This window comes from Carettochelys insculpta, chromosome 6, assembly GCF_033958435.1.
Source record: "Carettochelys insculpta isolate YL-2023 chromosome 6, ASM3395843v1, whole genome shotgun sequence".
NCBI classification, from domain to species: Eukaryota; Metazoa; Chordata; order Testudines; family Carettochelyidae; genus Carettochelys; species Carettochelys insculpta.
Window position 1 is genome coordinate 123,161,967 of NC_134142.1, and position 7,306 is coordinate 123,169,272.

Below are 7,306 nucleotides of genomic sequence, written 5' to 3' on the forward strand. Positions count from 1 at the left end.
CACCATTGTTCAGGCTTGAGGCCTTTAGCTGTGTTGTGTATTAACAAAGCATTGACTGTTGTCCTCAGCCTTTAGCCTTACACCAAGCCTCTCATTACTACGGCTGTGTGCAGTCTGTGGGTGTGTGAAATCGGCCTGGTTTTGTGTCTGCACAGAATGGGCACCCATCTGTAGCCAGCCTGCGTAGGTGTGGTTGCAGAGCGAGCAAGCGAGTCCAATGGTGACCTCACCCAACACACACTGGGCCGGTGTGTAGGATGTTGCCTGTATCTGATGGAGGAAGAAGGTGTTGTATGTGTCAGTCGATGGGTGTCCACAAGTGTGCAGTCCATGTGAGTGTGCAGCAAGGGCGTGAATTGGTGCAGACAGTGTGAGCCTGAACTGAGCGCCTGCAGGGCTGTGCAGCCAGTGGCTGTGGGTGACAGCTCATGGACAGACCAGGCTGCGCAGCAGAGGCCTGAGGACTCCCCAGATGAGCTCCCAGAGGCCCGCCAAGGGCCTAGGGCCCCAACGTGCCCTGTGCAGTGACCCCACCCAGCACACCAGCCCATCTCCGCTGGGAGACCCCTGGCAGGACAGTGCTGGGATGGGCACAGAGGGGTTAAACCCACCAATGTCCTACTCCCACCCTTCTCAGGTGGGGCCAGAAGCGGGGCTGGAAGCAGCGCAGGGAACCCGTCTCAGGCTGCAGAGGCTGCCTCCCTGCCCCTCTGCGTGCTGGGGTAAGCCCCCTCTGCAGCTGGGCTGGGCAGTGAGTGAGGGTGCCAAGTGAGGGAAAATGCAGCCCTGGCCCCTGACTGGCTATGGGTAGGCAGGAGGTTGGGGAGGCAAGGGGGGTCTGGGAAGGGTTTCCTGGTTATTTGTCTAAGCAGGATTTCCCCTTTTCCTGTCCCGGCAGGTGGGAGTCCTTGTCCTAGAGTCAGGACCCCCGGATGGAAGAGCAGAGGGACAAGACAACCACCATGTGTGCAGGTGAAGTGTGAGTCACGCTGGCCCAGGTACTGGGGATCCATTTAATGTTTTCCCTCTGGGGTGGAATAAGTACTGTTCTGTGCACCAAGGCAAGTGTGGATGTGCAGCATCACACTGCCAGCTGTTGGCGCTCTGGTATCCAGCTGGGTGGCTCCTGAATTTCTCCTGTGTGGCTGCCCAAGCACTCAGCTGACAGGGAACACCACTGGGGACCCTCCCCGGATTAGCAGCCGGCACCCTAGGGTGCTGCACTAGAGCCATAGAAGGGGCCGTTCTGGTCTAGTTTGACATCCTACCAAACCCAGACCAGAGAATCACACCCCAAGCCCATGGGGGCAGCGATGGCCAACCCATGGCTTTGGAAGTTAATATATGGCTCCTTACATAAGTGCCAACTTGGGGCTCGAGCTACAGGTGCCAACTTTCAGCACACTGCTCAGCTCCTAGCTCTGCCCCCACGCCATCCCTTTCAGTCTAGATCTGTGGTGTCCAACACACTAATCACTAGCCACATGTGGCTGTTTGGCTGGTTGAGTGTGGCTAGCTGGCTCGGGCAATAAATATATTTTCAGAATAATGTAGTTAGTGCTCTACAGCAGTAACCACTAGAGTGGCTACTGCTTCAGAACTGGTTGGACACCACAGGTCTAGATGGTGCCTGGTCTTGTCAGGAGGGTGGGGGGCTGGACTTGGTGACATCTCGAAGTTCCTTCCTGTTCTATGACTTGAAAACCTGCCTAATAATGACAGACTCAAGGACCTCAATCTGTTTAGGTTAACGAGGAGCTGGGCAAGGGGTGACTTCCTTACAGGAGACAAGCATTTCCATGGGACACAAATCGCTTTTCCGTCTAGCAGGGAAAGGTCTGACTCACTCCAACAGTTGGAAGTTGAGGCTAGACAAATTTAGACCAGAAGCAAAACACAACTTTGTGTTTTTTTAACGCTGAGGGTAATTAGCCCGTGGTATAATTTGCTGAGTGTCATGGTGGCTTCTCCATCCCCGTCACATTTAAAATCATGACTGGAGGTTTTTCTAAAAGGTCTGCTTTCATTCAAACAGTGATGAATTCAGGGCAGGTCTCTGGCCTGTAATATACAGGAGCTCAAGCTAAATGATCACAAAGATCCAGCGTTCCCTCTAATTTTTTTCCATCCGGGGCAGAATAAATTTTGTTCTGTGCACCAAGGCATGGGCAGAGGTGCACCACCAAGAGAACCACACAGAGGGATGCTCTGCTAAGCAGCTGAGTGGCACCTGAATCTTGCCTGGCCAGCTGCCCAAGTGCGCAGGTTAGAGGGAACACTGCAAGGGGTCCTTTCTGGCCTTGGGATCTAGGACTCTGTAAGGGACAACTTTTCCCATGGCTAGGCCAGAAATTGGATGCCCCAAAAGAATTAATGTCTCTGCATTGTCCTGTGTAGGACTATTGATTCCAAGACCAGAAGAGACCCTGAGGTCATTCTAGTCAGAACTCCTGTATAACACTGATCAGAAAACCTCACCTGGTGTTTCCTGCATCCAGCCAGCAGGTCTGTGGTGCCACTACAAAGTGGCCAAGATTTTTCCAGAGCGACTAATGACTTTTTTGGCAGGTGCTTCTTTTTTCGGTCAGCTCGAAGCCCTTTCACAGGGGCCTGGTTTTCAAACGATGCTGAGAGCCCATGCTCTGAAAACCAGCCCCTTTAATATGTCGCAAAGAAACTTAGAATGGGAAGCGCCCTCCTGGGCTCTGCAGGCCATCCCATCAGGGAAGCCTACTGCTAAACTTACCCAGATTCATCTTCAAAGCTGTGAGAGTGTTTGTTCCTATTGGGAGACTGGTCCACAACCTCCCACCTCTGAGGGTTCAGGAACCTTCTCGTTTCCCGCCTATGTTGCTCCTTGGACAGTTTGTGGCCATCTGTTTTTGGGGACAAGCATCATCCTAAAGCATCCACAGTTTTCTCCCTCCCAGGCATTTTCCCCACGTTATATTTGGAGAGATCAGTCACATTCCTTCTCAGCCTGCATTTTACGTAGGCTCAGAAGGAGTAGATGTTTACTGGCAAATGTCAGTTTCTCCACATGCAAATTGTCAATAAAATATTTATCAGTAATAATTGAAATTTACAAATAGGATAAAGTAAGAAAAATGCTGCTTGAGAAAGTATTAGAGTCATAATCCAGTGATTTTAGATTATCCAGTGATTGGGCGTATTACAAACGGATTGACAGATGAACTGTAAAAAATCAACAAGCAGTCACATAGCACTTTACATGTTAACAAATGAACACATGACTGCTGGTTTCTTTTGTTAGAGTACAGACTAACATGGCTACCTCTCCATTATTATTCAGTGACAAATCACTGGTTTTTGTAATTAAATAATTGCCTGACCTCCCCATATTTTTGCACATTAAAAATTTGAAATAGATAATCTCAAACTTGCTTAAAATAAACATTGATCTTATTCATCAAAATTTATTGAAAAAAGCCAAAACAAATTTTGAAAAGGTTAGTTTTCGACTAACTAGCTGATGCTCTTCCAGCCTCCTCTCATAAACAAGGTACTCCTTTCCCCTGATAACCTAGCTCCCTTCTTTGCACCTGTTCCCATTTGAATTCATCTCTTGGGACCAAGTGATCAGAATTGGATACAGTGTTCCCTGTGCGATTTTACTAGTTCTATGGCTTCTCTCCCAAATCATTAATCCCTTTTGAAAATCTTGACTGCTGTGTCTTTGAGAGAAGCCGGTTCAGTCTGGATTGGAGAATCCAGCCCATCCTTTTGAGGAATTGATCTGCTGTTGTGTCATTTTACCAACAGGCAATAGAGAATTGGGGGTCACGCATTCAAGGAGAGAAATCTAGCAATGATTCAGTGTCACCTGAAACGTCAGTCAAATGAAAACAATGGACCAGATCTCGGGCTGATGGAAATCAACCCAGCTCTGACTTACACCACAAGATAAAGCCATAGAGATAGCAAGTCCCTAATAGCACCTGTTTCTGTAGCTCAAACAATAGCTAGTCACACTTTGAGCTTGGCGATTCTTTGTTCCATTCCATTGTTCACTAAAATAGCAGCTGTCATGATTGGGTAAAGTCTTAACAAAACAAACTGGAAGATGGCTGCATCTGCCTTCAGGAGAATAAAATTGGTGGGGGCAGGTCACATTTCAGTGAAGTAAAATCTAAGCAGATTGACACAACCTCTGTACCATTACTTTTGACTTGAAGATACCCAAAAAGCTCAGTAGTTATCTGTTGAAAGGTCTGTGATTATCAGAAAATAAATCTCTCCAGAAACAAGGCTTAATGTGAAAAGGTGTCCGTCCTTTGCTTGGGTACATTTCAAGAGCACTGATTTCTCTTCACACAGTGTGATCTATTTGTGAAATCCATCTTTCACATGCCTTAGCATCGTCCTTATAAGCCACAAGGAAGTACAAACCTGTCTTTAGGAGCAATGATTGTGGTGAAAATGCCTCCTTCTCAGGGCCGGGTCTTTAAAAAGGATCATACGGAAATGAAAATCTGTCTTTGCATCAGGGATCCATCTGGCCAACGTGTGAAATTCTATTTCGAGGCAAATTGTAATAGGCCAAATTGAAAGTGAATTTTTAAAAACCTGTAGTGAACACCGACTTTTTGGGTACTGATTCAGCAAAGGACTGGCCTTTCTAATAGGATGATCTATTGGCTAACCATCCAGGGACCAGATCGAACCTGCAGTAATCAATCTGAACCCAACCCCACTGTGGATGTTCTAGATCTGGACTGTCATGTTCCTATAAGGGGCCCTGAGAAGTGGGAGGCTCTCAGTGCTGTGGGGTTATGGGGTTGATTGGTGGGAGATGAGGGGGTTTTAGTTCATCCCTTACCTTCTCTTGACAAGAGACGTGGCAGGTCTTGGAGCTCTGGCTGCTGCTGTCATGACCAGGGAGCTGGGAATTTCTTTCTTCCTCACCTAAGAGAGGCCCAGGGCCCCAGATTGGATTCAGTCCATGGATCCCAGCACTGCCATTGTATGTATATTCCTCATCAGCCCCTGCTGAGCTGGCTCCTTTCACCTGCCCTTGTAAACTGCTCCCTGCAGCCCTGGTCGTTTCTGCCCTCCACAATCTGTCTATATCTCTCCGGGATTGCAGGGCCCAGAGATGAGCCCAGAAGGGGTCCCCACAGGGTTATACAGACTGGGACGATCCCCTCTCCTCTCAGGTCTGGGGATGGGACATGCAGCCTTTCCCCTCTGGCTACCAGCAGCCTCAGGGCAGATGAGTGGGTGGCATAAGGGATGCAAGGCCTTTTCCTCCGAGCAGCCTAAGGACAGGGGACTGAATGGCTCACTCATTTGGTGACGGGCAATAGGATGTGGGGATGTCCCTGCCACTGGCTCAGATCTGGCTGCAGGTCAGGGGACTGGCTGTCTTAGGGGGACAGAAATGGGAGAAGGGGCTTTTCCCTCTAGGGTGCCAGCTCCTATCCAGCCCAGGGCTGTGGCACTGGCTGGCTCAGGGGGGCAGTGAATGGGATGCCCAGCCTTAGTGAGTGAATCTCATTTGCTGTGTTCATTAGGTCTAGAGTGAAGTGACCTGGATCTCAGTCCAGACGGAGACAGGTTTGTACTTGGACACAGTTTCCACAAAACTGTGGTCTCATGGACAACAGGGGTCATGAATGCTTGAGATATTTCTGCCTCTTCAGCTACCACCAGTGTTAATAACCAAGGTATTTACCACATTCCTGTGAGTCCCTGTCCAGCTCAGGCCGCAGCCACCCACCCCACTGCCAGAACTGCCAAACCACAACACGATGCCCAATTGCCATGGAACCTTCAGATCCCAACATTCCACTCACCCACCTGCCACAGAACCTCCAGGTCCCAACATTCCACTCACCCACCTGCCACAGAACCTCCAGATCCCAACCTTATGTTTGGCTGCCATAGATTCTTGAGACCCCAAACATCTCCCGCGCCCTCCCTCCAACTGTCATGAAAGCTCCGGAGCTCCGCCTTTCACCCAGCTGACATGGAATCTTCAGACCTCAACATTCTGCCCAACTGTCATGGAACTCTCAGACCCTACTAGGCCACCTTAAAGGGGACATGTTGCAAGGTATCTAGACCTTTAAATCCTGTTCTTGTAAAGGTGAACTCTTGTATGGCATAATGAGGTGGGTGTTGGCTGCCCCTAGGAGCTATGAATGACAGCCAGACCCAAAGCAAGTGATGGTCTAGAAAGGAGAGGTAAAGTCATGAATTCAGAGTAGAGCAGGGCTGGGCTGGGCATGGTGCCTCAGGGTGGGGATGACTGGAAGAAGGAAGAGAGGAGAATTCCCCGGGGAGCAGTGGAGCTAAATGAGGCTGGAGAAAACAGAGAGACTTCAGGGGACTCACCTACAAACATCCTCAGAGCAGAGATCCATGGCTGGAGAAGGCTGAAGGCTGAGAACAGAAGCAAGAGGTGCTTGTCCTCTCAGCAGGATGGCTGATGCTGGAGAAGGCTGGATTCTGGGGAATGATGGAGGGTTGAACCTGCTGATGTCTCCAGCTGGAACCATACCTGTGAATGGAACATGAGGGGGAAGCACCCCAGCTAGAAGGATGCTAGAGCTGTACTGAAGAGCAGGGGCATGGAAAAGGATGCTGGAGCTATCCCGGAGCGCTGGGCAATGGTGAGACATTGGAGCCCTGGCTGGTGGTGATAGATGCTGGACCCATACTGCAGAGCCATGGCTTTGTTCATGGATGCATAGATTTCAGAGCTGGAAGAGATCCGTGTGATGATCTTGTCTGACCTGTGGAACAGGCCAGAAACCTTTAAAACAGTCCCTGGAGCAGAGCTTTTAGAAAGGCACCCAACTCTGATTTAAGCTTTGTCAGTGATGAAGGCTCCTATAGGGCCTTTGTTAAATTGTCCTAATTACTCTCATCTCATTGTTAAAAATATCTTTTATTTCCAGTCTGAGCTTCTCAGCTTTCAGCCATTGCATTGCTCTACTTTTGTGTACTAGACCGAAGAGCTTATTAAATAGTTGCTCCACACGTAGATATTTATAGACTGTGATCAAATCACTCCCCCCGACCTTGTTTTTGTTCAGCTGAATAGACCGAGCTCCCCAAATCCATCATTTCAATCACTCTCGTGGCTTTTCTTCTGTTCGCTCTGCAATTTATCAACATCCTTCTCGAGTCTTGGGCACCAGCACTAGACCCAGGATTCCAGCAGAGGTCGCAGCAGTGCCAAAAATAGGGGTAAAATAGCTTCTCTGCTCCTCCTTGAGATCTTCCTGTTTATACATTGGTGAATCGGTACAGGTGCCACCCCAGAGCCATCCCATGTGGT